General features: G+C 33.9%; 1 long non-coding RNA gene across 1 annotated transcript; it reads right to left on the reverse strand.

Moving 5' to 3' along the window:
- Positions 1-12,887: 12,887 nt before the first annotated feature.
- Positions 12,888-15,487, reverse strand: LOC120265734. The gene is made up of 3 exons (XR_005537726.1): positions 15,432-15,487; positions 15,270-15,347; positions 12,888-12,906 (listed from the first exon to the last, which is right to left on the reverse strand). It is a non-coding gene; the product is annotated as an uncharacterized LOC120265734 (long non-coding RNA).
- Between the last annotated feature and the right edge of the window lie 1,572 nt (positions 15,488-17,059).

Genomic DNA, 17,059 nt, shown 5'->3' on the forward strand with positions numbered 1-17,059 from the left:
TACATTGTATTATGCTTTTATTATGAGAAATATTTTGCAAATTTTTTATTTCATATATGATATGTATGTTATAGGGAAAAAAACAATCAGGTAGATGGGGATTCCCTAACCGTGCCAGGGAGTGAGTGGAGAGAATTTCTGCCCAGCGGGGAATTTTGGGGCGGGGAGTCCCTGTCCCATGGAAAACTGGGATGGGGATGGTGGTCTCATTCCCTGTCCCACCCCGCCCCACCCTACTTGCATCCCTATTTTTGATTGACTTCTTCAGTATGAAAATAGAGAAAAAAAAACCAATATGGAGTTATTAAATGAAGAGGATTGGTAAAAACTTTTTCAGATGCCTTGTTTATTTTTTTGTTTTTAAACTATAGAGCTGGTATTATATGATTTTCATTGTAATATACATATCCATAATTCTACACAATGTTGTCAGAATTTATTAATTTTATTTTCTTTGAAATTCAATGTCTTTGAGCTTAGGTACACAAATCTAATAAACCTAATTATGTTAATGTTAATGGATTCAAGTGGAAGGCTGACATATTAAGCCTATGGTTTTCGTATTTAATGCTTGTTGACTAATTACCCTTATTTCTTTCCCTACATTTATGTCTACGTAATAATCTTTGAAAGCAATATAACTCATGGTATTTTATTATAAATTGTTATATTGAAATCAACTTTTGTGCATGTTTTTAAGATTGCTATTTTGTATAGTTTGAAGTTTACTCTACACCCATTTCTATTGGTTTGATCTTCTTATGTGTTTGTGATGAGTGTAGTTCATATCATATTTTTGTATCCTCAATTCATGTTTTTGCTTGTCTTTTAGCACTTCTTTGTATATATTCAGTGCTATTTTGGGTATGTTTGTTAATGATGCAGGAATTACGGAGCTCGATGTAACAAGGAGTAAATTAGGTCATCAGAAGAATGAAAATGGAAGAAATGCTAAGTGTTCAAGCTCAACACGGATGAGCACAATCATACTCTGTCCCCCTGAATCTTCCAGTCTGGTGCGGATCAAGTGAAGAAGCTTGTAGGGGTGTGACACTGAGATGAACATGGTTGAAGCACGATTGTGTCCCTCCCCCTGAATATCTCAGGCTGGAGTTTTTATTCTTCTCAATGGGAGAAGCACGTGCTGGAGGCTCCTAACATGATCATGTTATGGAAACACGCACCAAGCATCACTTTGCTTTCTTTCACTAAAAATCTCAGACGAACACTGAGATGATTTACTCAAAGACAGCCCATGGAAACACAGTTAAAGCATGATCATGCTTAGACCATGTCGAGCTCGAAGATAGTCCTTTTAACTCTAGTTTTTAGGTTTTGCTCTCATCTTTGTTTGGGGACACAACTCTCCACCGGGAGGACACTGAAGAGGGCAAAGATCATGCTTCACCACACACTCTAAGGGGATAAAAGAGGAGTCGGAGGCACAAGAGAAGTGGGGTTGAGCATACGGAGCTCGACAAGGAAGATCATCTTGAGTAAAAGGAAGTCATGTTTTCTTTCTCTTGCCATCGATGTCTTTCTTGTTGTACCCATCCATGAGGGGCTCACCGTCCATGGTGCCCCTAGATGTTGAACTATGTGGTTTTGAATGCTTTAACTACTTGATTGTTAATGATTACGGAGTTCTTTGAGTTTCTTGTGTTTAATCTTGTGTTTGCATATCTTGATGGCTTGAATTGCACAGCTGCCTTGGTAATCTAGTTATCTTGGCATAACTTGGTATGTTTGAGAACCATAGATGCAACATTGCTTTAGAGCACATACTTGAATCTTAGAATGTGCCTAGTAACCATTATAATCAAGTCAGCATACTATAACTCATAAGGATCATCCCGGAGCATTGCTCTCTTGTAGTCAAAAACACTATCCTAATCCCCCGGTTTCTATCATCATTCACTCTTTGACTATTAATTCTTAATCCAATTTTACCTCAATCTTTGCTTAACTAGACATCAAAAGATAGATTAGTACTTTAAATCCAGTCCCTGAGGTTCGACAACCCTACCCCTAATGGAATACCATTGTATTATTTGTGTGTGACCTGCGCACTTATGGAGAACACATCAGTTTGGTTTAGAATTAACTGTTAGAGCTTGCTTATGTTAGTGTTTGATTTCCTTGTAAAGGTTAACAGTTTTTAGATAGTTATGCATGGTAATTCATATGAGTGTAAACATGATAAGTGCTTGTGCGATAGGAATGCGAATCGTTTTTTCCTTATGTTGAGCATTACGTTTCTCGGGTTTTAACGCTAATATGGGTGTATTTATGTTACTTTTATGCAGGTAGGGTTGTGAGGCCGATTATGAGAAAAAGAAGCCAATGTGGGTCGTAATGCACTAATTTGGAGGAAATCTTGCTAAGGTTCAAATGCGAAAACATATGTTGGGTTCCAGATGCAGGAATGTGTGCCAACCTCCTCATACTTAAGTTAGCACAACTATTTGGAAGGGTACAAGGGCAGTCACATTCAAGCATTCCGACTTGTGCATATAGAACAAGATCTCCACCAACATGTCCGTTATTAAAGAAGAAAGGCGATCCACGACATAAATGTGTGCCCGTTTGCGCTACCTCGATGAAAGTATGGATTCGGGAGTATTTTAGGCCGGTATTGTAGCAGGGTATCGCAAAAAACACTGTTGCAAAAATATTGCAACAACACTATTTACGATCGGGTCGATAAAAAGCAGAAAAGCAGAGAATCCACATGGGCGTGTGGAAATTCCATACGCCCGTGTGAAAAATCCATAGGGGTGGCCACATGGATGTGTGGATTCCCGATTCCAGCCCTTTAAAAGCCGATTTTAGCCGCGATTTCAGCATTCTTTTCTCCATCTTTTCCCCAACTTGAGAGAGGGCGAGCTAGGGTTTTGAGAAGTATTGGCTAGGGCTTTGGAGAGGTTCTATGGCTCTGACATCACGCATCATTTGGAAGATGGTTAGTGGGAGAGCTTTCGTCCGCACCGATCCGGCGAGGTGTATCCTAGGCTGGACAAAGGGACCCTTGCGACGAGTAGAGGACTCTCCACAAGACCATCGCCACAACTGATGAGGGGGTCTTCTATGGATGCTTTGTTTTTACATTCGATTTCATTGATTGTATCTAGCTCCATGGAGAGCTAAACCTCTAGTAGGTACTTGGGTATTTGTGAATCCTAGGATGTATTCGTTTCATTTAATCTCTTTATTATGCTTTCAATTAATTGATATTTATTGTGAGTTCCAATCTTGTAGACTTGATTGTATGAATACTCTCCTAGAGTGACACTAGGGTTGAGAGTTCTTGTTGGTAACTCTTATGAGTGAGTGACATACCATGAGAGTTAGACAAAGTTAGATTGGAGAGGGTTGAAAGGGTGAGTCGAGAGGTAGCAGAGCGTCCCCTTTCCCCTTCGGTGTGATCTATCCTACCTCCATGTTCCAAGAGTTCTTTATGACCATAGTAGAGTGAATGAGCTAAGGGATGACCTTCCACTGGGGCTTAGTTGCGAGTGCAAAAGAGTGAAACGCTAAAGTGATTTTAGCACCTAGGGCTTAATCGTGGCTAGGGATCTTCCACCTGGACCAAAGTGTTAGGTCTATACATAGGAATAGGGTTTATCACTTGGAATCCCTAGAGCTCATTGCAATTCTATGCGAGTGCGAGGTTGAGAGGTTATTCAATCTCTCCCACGGGACATGATAGAGTTAGGCATGGTTGACCTTAGATTTGGGATCATGTAATTAAAGATTTCCACGACTCATTGTTGCATCAATTAGGAAATATAATAGAGGGTTCTTGCACTTGAAACGATTGTCCTAGGCGGATCAATATCCGAGTACCCCATCTTTATCGATTGCCTTACTCTATCTTGTTGCTTTTATTTTCGTTATTTCATATTTTATCACACTTATCACTATTCATATTCCACATTAGTTAAGAAACAACTTAAGTGTCTTTATTCGCTACTCTCTGTGGATACGATACCCACTCATCTGGGATTATTACTTTGACACCCGTGCACTTGCGGTTTACACGCATATACGGACGTGTCAAAACACCTCAAGGTTAATGGAAGAACTACCTGACATGGCAATTAGCTCTTGACAAACAATTAAAGTCGTGGCCTATCTGAAGTTTTGTAGCATCATGCATTTTGCTAGGAGTATGACTAGATGGGCTTGTTGCTAATACTTCAACCAATTTTTTATATCACAGGACTCATGGACTTTGATGTCACATCAAAGAATAGGCATGACTTTCTAAAATTCTAAACCTATGAATTTATGGTGTTGATAGAATCACTTAAATGTCAGGTTAACTTTTCTTTATGGGCAAACAACCTAAATGGTCACCTACCTTTTGGTGTGTTCCTATTTTAGTCACCCAGCTTTAAAAAGTTATGATTTGGTCCCTTATCTTTAGTTTTTATTATGATTTGATCTGCCACATAGATTTTCGGTGAATATTCAAGGCCATGACTTAGCAAGTGCAAATGTAAAGGCTTAAGTAAGTTTATGTCAAGGGTATAATGCTCAATTCTGTTAGTGCCCATGGGCGTAAATCTCCTAAGCAATGAGAACCAGGCAAATTTCTATGGAGGTTTTCCTAAGAACAACCATTTAGGTACTATAGGAGTAGGTAATTTATGTGTAATATAGCATGTCATCAGCCAATAGGATTTGTAGACATTAGTAGTCAAGAAACATGAGGACTAAACACATCTGGCACAATTAGCATGAATACAAACCCAACTTTATATCATCCACAGTTATCAAATGATAGCTTGCCTGGATCTTTGCAAGATAGGTCACAAAAAAAGTATAGCACTAGAAGACATTTCCTTGCAAATAATACTAGAATATTACCAACAACCTGGCCTAAGAGAATATTGGTATAGTAATAGGAACACAAGTTCCATCTCGAACCAATGTACCAATTGTCGCTACACAAACACCAATCCTAGCACGAGCACCAATTGCTTGGGGACAAAATGTAAGACTAGTATTTGACAATGTCTAGGGCAAGGGTGATCCTAGGATTAGGAAATAAATGATTAATGTGATTCAAGAATAGTTTGATCATGGAGTTAGGTTGCTAGAAGGACCATTGTATAGAAAACCTTATCCTGATTGGATTAATACACTCTATCCTTTGCCCTAGGGTATACTGTTGGAAATGATGGTGGGCAAAATATGCTTAACTAAGATATTAGGAAGAGGAAAGAAAAACACATGTATAAAATTAACCTTTTATTCTCATACACTTTTCCTCTTCAACAAACTCATCCATGATAGAGCATTATGTAGATCTTAAAAAGAACTATTAATATTCTAGAAACTCCTCATAAATAGCAACTCATGACCTTTTCACTTAATATTCCTAAACCATAACATCTAACATATGAAGGATAACCCCACATTTTATTTTCTTACATTATTATTATTTTCAATAATTAAAGGTTTAAGTTTAACTTCCAACAGCCCCCCTTAAACTTAAACATTTTGTAAGGTTGTTAAACACGAAAATCACAACCGGTAGGACAAACACGAGCATTTGATGATGCAGTATGAAGATATTCCTCAGGATCTAGTTCTGTCATTCTTTCCTTAAACTCTTTCAATTCCTTTATGGTTTCATTAAGGCTTTTCCACAATTCTTCATTGGCCTCCTTCATGACATCAAACTCATGCTTAAGTTCAACAAGCTCCTCGTCATTGACATCTTTCACAATAATATTGTCCTAGATAACTTATCACACGCATTAAGGGATCATTCTTAGCATCTTTTCTTCATATATGCATGACATCCACACAATTTGTGATTGAAAAACTTATCCTCAAATCCTATTTTCACAATAAAAATAGGTAAGTGGGTGGGACCAAACCAAAACATTCATACCTTAGGGGTGGACGATTCATTCTCTCTAATATCTCCTTGAGCATAAATTTGAACTACACTGACACAACAGTTGGTCTTTCACTCTCCATTTCTAATCTCTTCTTTGCTTATGTACCACATTGAAGACTTCTCTAGTGTCTTCTTCCTCCATGGAGCTTTCCTCACAGCTCTCATCTTCTTCTTTCTTTGTCTCTGATTTCCACTTTGTTGGAAATGATGGTGGGCAAAATATGCTTAACTAAGATATTAAGAAGAAGAAAGAAAAACACATGTATTTTTATTCTCATAAACTTTTCCTTTTCAACAAACTCATCCATGATAGCCCATTATATAGATCTTACAAAGGACTCTTAATGCTCTAGAAACTCTTTCATACATAGCAACCTTGTCACTTCATATTCTTAAACCATAACATCTAACTTATTAAGGATAACCCCATATATTATTTCCTTACATTATTATTATTTTCAATAATTAAAGGTTTAAGTTTAACTTCTAACATATAAAACCCTGGAGTCTTTTCACTTTTTCAGGTGATTATGGTTAATCTACCATTGAACACATTGGAAGATTTGTAATTAGGTGTGGAGATGTTAATGACTTTGTGAAGTTGTGGTTGTTTGGAAATTCTCTCATTGTAATGGCATTTAACTGGTATATTAGCTTACCAGCTAATTCCACCCAAAAAAAATTGCTCTTAGATCAAAGTGCATGTTTCATGTTGAATTATGGAGAACTGAACCTGAGATAACTATGGCTGATTTAGCCAAGATTAAGTAACAACCTGATAAGAAAGCTAAAAAGTACATTTCTAGGTTTATGAATGCAAAGGGTAAGTTATAGGTACAACTTCCTGAAAGGAAGTATGTTTCATGGCTAGAAATGACCTTACCTTTGAACTTAGGAAGAAATTTGAGGTTAGGGAGTTTGTAGATCTTTTCCAAATGACTACATGCATGTCAAAGTATGAATATTTGCTTAATGAAGAAGCAAGTAGGGTTAGAATACCCAAACCTACATACTATGCTCAAAATGAAGCTAGTCTTCGATTAAATTCTGATAGTGGCCAGGAGATAGATGCATATGTTGTGATATTGCATTTAACAGGTCCATGTACTTGTCATGCTTTGTTAAAACCTGATCCTCACAAATTTGTGAAGAGATTGATAGGAAAATTTGATAAGAACAAATCAAACGAAAGCCAGTTTTCATTTGATGTAACAAAAATAGATCCAATTTTAATCACTTGTATAAGGATAAGAAAATTGTTCTTCAAGAATGGTGTAAGTTGTCCTCATCATCAAAAATAAAAAATAAAAGATATTTTAAATGGCATGACAATTGGTCACATACCACTAATAGTTGTTTGGCATTTCATCATGCATTGTAGGATGCTATTGAAGTTGTCAAGTTGAAATTCCCAGAAAGAAACTAGGAAGCAATGATGATTGATGAGAATCCTTTTCCTCCTGGTGTTACAATAAGTACATCAACACTGGATATAGTTACTATAATAAAGAAGAGGAATAAGCTAGTGGAAGATGAAGAAGAGAAGAAATATGAGGACTCAGACTTATCTATCAAAAGAAAAAGGAAAAATCTTAGCTATCTGAGCAAATACATGAAGGAGATCTTAGTGAGAGGACCTGAATATTCAAGCCAAAAGAATGTGGGCGCAGCTAACATGCAAATATTAAGTGCAACTCTACAGTCAACTCAAGCATCATTGTATGCTAATGTCCTCAGGCAACCAACAAACCGGAACTAAGCTAAACAAAAGCGGTTGAAGATACAAAAACCAATTGCCAAGGCTTAATAATACATAAGATGGCTTCGACCAATGACTATATAATTACTAGACCAGATATCTGATCTAGAATGTATGCTAAAAGAACTAACAGAACATAAGAAAACAAAGGCGATGGGAAATTTAGAAGAATTGACATATGAGGAAATGGAGTATAGGCAGACTTAGCCCGTTGGAAGTTAAACTTAAACCTTTAATTATTGAAAATAATAATTTTAATAATAATATAAGGAAATAAAATGTGGGGTTATCCTTAATAAGTTAGATGTTATGATTTAAGAATACGAAGTGAAAAGGTCATGAGTTGCTATGTATGAGGAGTTTCTAGAATATTAAAAGTCCTTTGTAAGATCTATATAATGGGGTATCATGGATGAGTTTGTTAAAGAGGAAAAGTTTCATGTGAATAAAAGGTTAATTTTATACATGTGTTTTTCTTTCCTCTTTCTAATATCTTAGTTGAGCATATTTTGGCCACCATCATTTCCAACACTGACTTGGTGGTCAATTTCATTCACTACAAGAAAAATCATAAATCGGCACGGTAAAATTGGCACCGAAATGGAGTTAAAAAACCGTACAAATTAATTTCGCAATCTGTATTTGGACCAAAAATTAACCATCTTATAAAGTCACTAATACATTTTTGACACTTTTTAATCACCGTAACTAACTTTATCATTTGTTTTCGACACGGTTTTTCTTATTATCACGATCAATCTGCTATCGATGTTTGAGACGCGACTTTGATTCTACGTTTAGCACTATTTTAGTTTGTTTTATTGGTTCAATATTTGGCATGATTTTTAGCACGATTTTATATACTATTCTTTTTCACGGTATTTGTACGACTTTTAATAAAACTTTTTGTTACAGACTTTCGTAGCAGCTTTTGTTTAATCCGTGAAAAATAATTTATATGAAATTAATTTTATTTAATTTTTTTTTAATTACACTAGTTAAAAATTTTGAATTACCAAACAAAAATCATTTTATTGAACTAACAATACATATAGATGCCCTATATATACATTGGAAATCATGTAGTATAACTATACAAACACTTGTATCAAAACAACATTTAAAACTCCATTCCACATGCAACATTAAAATTCGGTGTGCAGCCTTGTTCTGCGGGGAACAAAACAAGATCCGATCTGGAATACTTCGAGACTGTTTCATCAATACATTCTAATATCAAAACCCACTTAGTGAAGATATCAAGATCAAGATATTCAAAACAGAGAATTTGAATAACAGTACTTCCTAATGCATACAATAGCCTTTCGATTGTATCGTAAGATGTATGATAGAAATAACCACCAAGGACAAAGATAATGTCCAGTCCTTGAATATCGCCATTATCTTTAGCAAAAATCTGGTAATCTGTATCCCCAGGAATGATGCCAAATATATCCTGAATAAACATGTTACGGATGAGCATTACCAAAAGTAGAGGACAACAATGAAAATGTTGTGAAAATGCATGAGAAACAGAATTTAAGAAGACAGTTTCCTCTCATAGAATAATGTTTGATTGAAAATCTACCAAACCATTTCAAACTTTCATTTAAAACCAGTCTTCCTCACAGACGTTTCCACTAGGTATTAGAGACTGTAAAAAAGAACATGTTTACAGGTTGCAACAGAGCAAAACAATTTATTTAGAAAACCTAATTGACTTCTGAGAGAGAAATGAACTTGGAAAAAATTGAAGCCATGCATGATCAAATAAGCAAGAGAAACAATATACCACTAAATAAAATTGGAAAAGTATCTCACTTTCCTTAGAAAATATTCAAATCCAACATTGATCTTATTTTACTAATAATAGAAATCTCAAAAATCTGAGAGAGCTCCATTCATGAATTATAAATTAAATACAATATCCATAAAATTCCATAATAGAAAAAAAGTAAAAGTCACTGGAAAATCATCATCAAAGTATTAAGCAAATAAATTAATAACAAGATTTCTATCAACTAAACTTTAAACCCATTCATACAAACACAGAACTGGACACAATAACAATGAATTCCAACAAAAAAAGTCAGCAAAAATCATCATCAATCTCTCACATACAAAATAAAAAATCTTTTTTTTTGTCAATAATAAAAGAAAACCATACTTTGTTCAAATAAAAATCATTCATTTTCAGTAAAACCAAACAAATTGAAAAAGAATAAAAACAAACTTGTTATGGTATTCAGCAATGAAAGGGAAAGAAGAACTTGAGAGGGAGTCTTGATGGGTGGTCATGGCCTTATGCATATGAAGAAGCCGATCACACAACCCATCTGTGCATCCCAAATGGATGGAAGAAAACCTAATTTTTAAAAAGGTGATTTGGGATATTGTAAGTTAAGGAATATTGTAAGAAAACCATACATGTGCTTCTAATGCAACATGGATGGTTAAAAGGGAATATAGTAACTAGTTTGCAACACAAAGATCTATGCAAAATAAGATCACAAAGCTGCCACAATAAAATCCATAGGTCATCAAAGGACAGTGCATTTTGTGTTAGAAATGATTATCTAGTTTGTTTCTAAGAAATGATCTAGTTACAATATTATTTGTAGTTTAATAACGGAATTTATCTTACCATGTTGATTAATTTACCATTTTAAGTCTCTAGAGAGAGTGAAGTTATGGAATAATAATACCCACCACCAATAACAATCAAAGAAGTATGATCTAGGCCAACCACACCACCAATCATTTATTCAGAAGTAAAAAAAGTGATTTGATTAACTGCCATTTGCAATATACGAAATTGTAAGAATTCAAACTGCAAGAAAAGAGAGACCTAGGCTAACAATCACACAACAACAAGAATCTTTGGGAAAAATTGACTTGAACCCTGCACACAATTTAACCATTTAAGTGTTGCTTGTTACCAAAAATAAACAAAAATTAAAATCGATTCGTGATTATAATTGATTCCATGGCCCTAGGAAGCAGTAACACCTTTCAAAATAAGCTGCTTAGGTTATTCCATTGTGTCAGATGTCATTTTTATCAGGAGCATGAGCAATCAAATTGGTTAATGTTGCATGAAAAATCTGTTCAAAATATCACGTAAAATTCATTTCCGAGTGACACTGGATAAAGTGAATGACGCATTTTTTTAACATTTCCATGCATTTACGCCACTTCTAGTGAAATAAGAAAAGAAAAAAAGCGAGAACACATAAGTATAAGAAATTTGCATAGAAGACTAGCAATGAAATTTGAGGTAAGAAAAGGGAACTAAGCATGATGAGCAAAATTGATAATGTTTTTTACCAAAGAAAAAAACTTCCTCGACACCATTGAAAAGAAAAAAATTATTTGTCGCGGAGGGACCTAGCTAGAATCAACTATTTGCCGTGTTGTTTCGGGCATTGATGCTGAAGTCAAAAGCAAAGAAAAAATGAATTATTCAGGTATACAAGATAACATTCCCGACTATTAAGCATGAATGGTTAATATTATTCAACTCACCATCATAGGAACCACGATCCATTGCACGGGAGAACCAGGCGGACTATCAAAGTGACCATTCACCATAACGGGAAGGATCATCATCTGTAGAATTCCTTGATGAGATCCACGTGATCAAACCGAAATTATTGATAACACCTTATATGAAACTAATCAAAGAGGTTGTTGCAACTATTGAAACAAGGATCATTTGAAATGAGATTTTTCTAGAGGATTACATTTTGGCTTTTTTTATCCCATAAAGAAATTTATCTGAAGTTTAAGCCAACTCTAGATTTTATTACTAATTCATCGGGAGATACGTAAAATATTTTATATCGAGTTCATTAAGAAATTAGTGGAGATAATGAACATTTCTTTTTAGTAGAGCGTGATGGGTAAAATGATAGACTAAACCCCCACTTGTTTTTCTTAGTTCTAAACATTAATATTTGACTCCATATCTAGATGTGAGTTATTTGCATAACTCTAATTTTTATTCTTTTTGGTAAGATGTTACGTTAATAATCTAGTCTTTGTTGTTTCTGTAAAAATTCAACTTTTTGTTGCTTTGTAGGATAAGGTATGGTGCAACTATACTTATAATGAAGAAGTTTGATGCTGTGAAGTTGATGGAGCTAGTGCAAAAGTATAAGGTCACAATTGCACCATTTGTGCCACCAATTCTAATTGAGATTGCAAGAGCCCGGTGGTTGATAACTATGGTCTCTCATCTATAAGGATGGTTATTTCTGGGGCTGCACCAATGGGAAAGTTTATACATATATAAACTTCCAGGGTTTTCATTCGGCACGGGTGTATGCACACACACAGATAAGATGTTCTTCTTTGTTTTTAAATATATATATATATATATATATTTCAAATAAGACCTTGTGAGGTTATATATATGCAAAAAAATCTTAGATATAAGCAATTATGGGCTTTGCCAAGGGTTTTAGACCCCAGCCCTAATATATATATATATATATATATATATATATAACATGCAATTATCAGACTTTGTAAGGGTATAAATGCAAAAGAGGGATGAAACAGACAAGAGCAGGACAATTTTGAAGATTGGAAACGCTAGAACATGAATATATACAGGCAAGAATATGAAACACAATTTTCATATAATAATGCAGAGTCAAACAGTAAAAGACACAAAAAAATGCTTTTTTGAATTTTTATTCATGGAAGTACACATATAACCTTACTTCTTTACTTTCTAGCAGATAAAATATGCGCTGGAATCCATTATAATAATAAAAAAATCACTATCGAGGGAAAAAAGAATTTTTCTTTTTATGAACACTTCTGGATATGATTCAGATTCTATTCACAAAGTTTGGAAAAAGATGATAAAAATTCTAATATCTTGAATTCAGCCCCTATAACTATAATTAAAGATTTAATTACTAGAATGTTTATCTCGAATGAAAAAGAGGCTCTAATGGTATCTCCGTGGAATTCAGACAAGCATCCAGAAGCCAAACCAAGAAAGTGTGTTCAGGTTGTTTATCCACATAATAAATCCCAAAGGAAACTGGAGATCAATGTAAGGTCACCACTTTTTAACAGCCATTGAGACATCCAATTATTTCATCCACTTGTAAAAAAATCATCATACCTGCAACTTTCTTGGTTTTCTCAGTGGGACAAACTTTGCACCAATAGCTAGTGCAATGGGTGATCCAAATATAAAAACCTCTGGCCTCGATTCCTAGAAACTCAAACCATCACTCAAGTTAGTCATAACAATAATATGACATCCCCTAGAATAGTAAGAATGATATGGCTAGAAACATGCAAACACCAAACATATAAATTATAAACACTAGCACCATTGCGCTCGTATGGAACTCCCAAGTATAGTGTACAGGTGTCAAAATTTCTTCCCAATTTAAACATGCCGCTGCCTTTACAAAACTTTTACTAAAATTAATCACATCAACTACAATATAAGCAGAAGTTCAGTGATATTTTACTAGTCACTTTGTGCTATTTTCCATGTTCAGTGGAAAAGTTACATTTTTAGTTAAGAACTAGAAAATAAAAGAAAATCTGAATTTAGCATAAAGAGGGAAACTTGGCCATATTTAGTAAATACTGCCAAGTTCTCATCAAGCAACAAGAAAGAAATGCATTACTACCTCTGAAGTCTCAGCTCTCTACCAATTTTTCAAAGATTAAACACTTCTTGCCCAACAACTATAACAACTAATAATAACTACAAATTCAAAATTGATTACCTTTTTAATCTCGAGTCAGTCTTGACAGATGAATTTCTTTTCTCCTTCTTGTTTAAAAGCAACACTTGAACCTAATAACATGTCCGAGTATACCACTATATGAGCACTAATCCACTCCAATTTCTACCTAAACTTGCTCGAGAATTCAAAAAGGGACATGATAAATTCAGTAAAAGTCATGAGTAATATTACTATCAGCAATAGGTTACAATAACAACAATATATAGACAAGCAGTAAACAAAAGAAAGGATTCGGAAACAATAAAAACAGATAGCAGACAACATGTTTAACAAGAGAGAACCATTAATTGCAAGATAGACAGAACAATGGCATATAATTCAGTTGACTGCAAGATATACCTGCACCACTTAACCACACAAATTGTCGCATATCATTATCATGTAAAAATTCAGCTACAAGGACACACTTGTCATGTTGATTCCATCAAATCAAACCATATCATATATCCAAAATAAGTCACTTTTGGAAAGGAGATAATATCAACCAAAGTTATTTTGTGATTTTAAATAGACATCAATTTCTTAATTTGAGGAATCATAAAATTATAATGTCTATTTTAAATTCAATAAGATAAACCCATAAAAGATTCCCATAACATCATAAACCCCTTAACAGATATCCACCTGCACAACATCCATTCCATAACATAAAAACATGATTTTGAATTAAGAAATAAAAAGAAAAACATAGAAAACAATATAAAACCAATTTTGAAACTTTGATTTTAAATCTCAATAAAAACAATATGCTAATGTTACCGATAATCTCAGTAAAAACAAACAGATTGAAAACTCAACTTAAATTTGACATATTACAATAGAACAACTATATCTGACAATATAAATTACAAGGATGATAGCATCATATGTAAATACAATTGAAAACCAAGAAGATAATTCCCAAATCTTAATTTACTAAAAGATTATTCCATATGCACTTTCCAAATTTGGAAACAATTTAACAATTGACCACAATAATTTTCAATACCATGTTCGGATTAAACGCAGACCCAAAATATACATTGATAATTTGATCCCTAAAGAGAAATAAACAAGAGAATGAGTTATTTGTATCCCAAACAATATAGTATATCACATATATATGATACATATAATGAGAGAGAAATAGTTGATACCTAATTTTGTGTCCCCAAACCCAAAAGCCTTCTCATGAATACTGTACCATCATTTTCCCATTTCAACAAAATTAGGGTCCTGCAATTAAAATAACAAATAATAAATTGTGCTTTTTGTGCTTCAACAATTGAAAATTTCTGTTCATTTGATGTTCTCTTTCTATTTTTCTGTTAGTGACTAACATCATCCAACAAACAAAGAAAATGTTAGTTCACACTCATGCCAGATGTTGATGCTCGATAAATTATCCTCAAATGCATTCATGATGAAAAGAAAACAAGATAATAAATAAAATAACAAAATTCTTCCCCATGTAAACAACAATGACCAATAGGATTCAGGGTGACTACTTAAAAACAAAAATGTCTGGATTAATTAGCAAACGTATTGAACTATGGAAATCAATGGAGATAGCTGAACAGTTTGTACATCAGATGGCTAGCAATCTATAAGATTATTAACTAACCTCGTCCCCAGCTCACAAAAATTTGACTGCACAATGCATGGGCAATTAATAGGATCATGCAACAATTTTAACCACCCTATTCTCTGCATCTCGTTCCAATTCAAACTTATTTTAGAAAAAACACAAGAAAATAACTGACACAAGAACAAGATGACAACAATAATTCAGAAATCAGAAAATTGAAACCCCAAAATAAAATTATAAAAAAACCTTATAAGGAAGAGAGCTTCTCCACCACCATCATCTTCTCCTTTGAAAACAGTATTTGATACCTAGAATCAATGAACCCTAACCCTAGAAAAAGTTAATTAATCACCAAAACCAACAGAAATTCAAGAAATAAATCAATCAAAAGGTTTGCAGATCAAATACCACTTCGGAAGCACTCTAGGTCAAGATTGTCAACTTGCGATCAAAATTATAGTCATTTGTTAGCGGGACTCCAGAACTAAAACACCACAAAAATTAGGAAAAACTCAGATTAGGTAAAGAAATTGCAATACTTCGATAGATCTCCGGCGAGGTAGGCATCGTCGAGGTTGAGGTCGTAAAGAGGACTCATATACCTGAAAATCCTCAAATGGCAATGGTGATGATTGTCCGAGCATCCGAGACATCAAGCGGAGGAGCAATAGAGGTCGCCGATCGTATCCAAGTGAAGGAGGAGATGATGAGGAAGGCGGCTCTGGCGGTCGTCGGCGTCACGTATCGGCTGCGGACATGGAGGCGACTTGCAGGAATCTCGAGAGACGGAGAGGATAAGACAAGCCGAGTATAATTATAATTCCATCCGAGACATCAGGCGGATGGAATTATGATTATATAATATATTATATATATAATATAATTATATATAATAATACAAGTATATATATATAATTATCTTAAATCAAGAGTTTAAGTGTTTAACAATGTATTAAAAAATTATTGTATTTGTATTTTTTGCACTGTATTTGATACGGCATTAATCAATTTAGTACTTTTAGCATTATACTTAGCACGGTATTAATAATTTACTATATTTATATTTTTGGTACGGGATTTGATACGGTGTTAATATATTATTATATTTATATTTTTTATACCATATTTAGCACGGTATTAATATATTATTATATTTATATTTTTGGCATGGTATTTGGAACCGTATTAATACATAAATATATTCATATTTTTGGCACGGTATTTGGTACGGTATTAATATATTATTATATTTATATTTTTGGCACCGTATTTGGCACGGTATTAATATATTATTATATTTATACTTTTAGACATCGATTTAGACCAATCATTAATATATAAATATATTTGTATTTTTGCATAGGTATTTGGTACGATATTAATATATATATTATATTTATATTTTTTATGTATCGTATTTGATACTGGTATTAATAATTTGCTATATTTATATGGTAACGACATTCTCGTCGACCGTGTTAACATATTATTATATTTGTTATTTTCTAAGACCGCAGATTCGTAAGACCAGATCAGATATTATTATATTTTATATCGTCATAGACGGTATTTGGCACGGTCTTAGTATATTATTATATTTATATTGGTGGCACCTGCACGGTATTCGTAAGACCTGAAGCATTATAATATAATATTTATATTTTTGGTATTTCGGTGACTGGCCACCTCAGTATCACTGATATACCATTATATCTTCAGTATTTGGCGATCTATTATTTGGGCACAAGCATTAATATATTAAGATATAATGCAGTCTGGCACAAAGATTCGCTACCCGGCAGAATAATATAATTATATAAAATACGTGCCGAACTCAAGCATTCTAAGCACCGCTATTTAAAAATTATTAAATTTATACATTCTAGCACTCAAGATTCTAAGATCTTAATTAAAAATATATATATCATATTCGACACTATTTTCTTTAGTTTCCGTGATCAAACTGTCAGGAACAAATTTCATCACGATTTTGCTTTCCGTACAACTTTTGCAAAGGCCAATTTGAAGTTTTTCTT

Source organism: Dioscorea cayenensis, chromosome 7, assembly GCF_009730915.1.
Source record: "Dioscorea cayenensis subsp. rotundata cultivar TDr96_F1 chromosome 7, TDr96_F1_v2_PseudoChromosome.rev07_lg8_w22 25.fasta, whole genome shotgun sequence".
NCBI classification, from domain to species: Eukaryota; Viridiplantae; Streptophyta; class Magnoliopsida; order Dioscoreales; family Dioscoreaceae; genus Dioscorea; species Dioscorea cayenensis.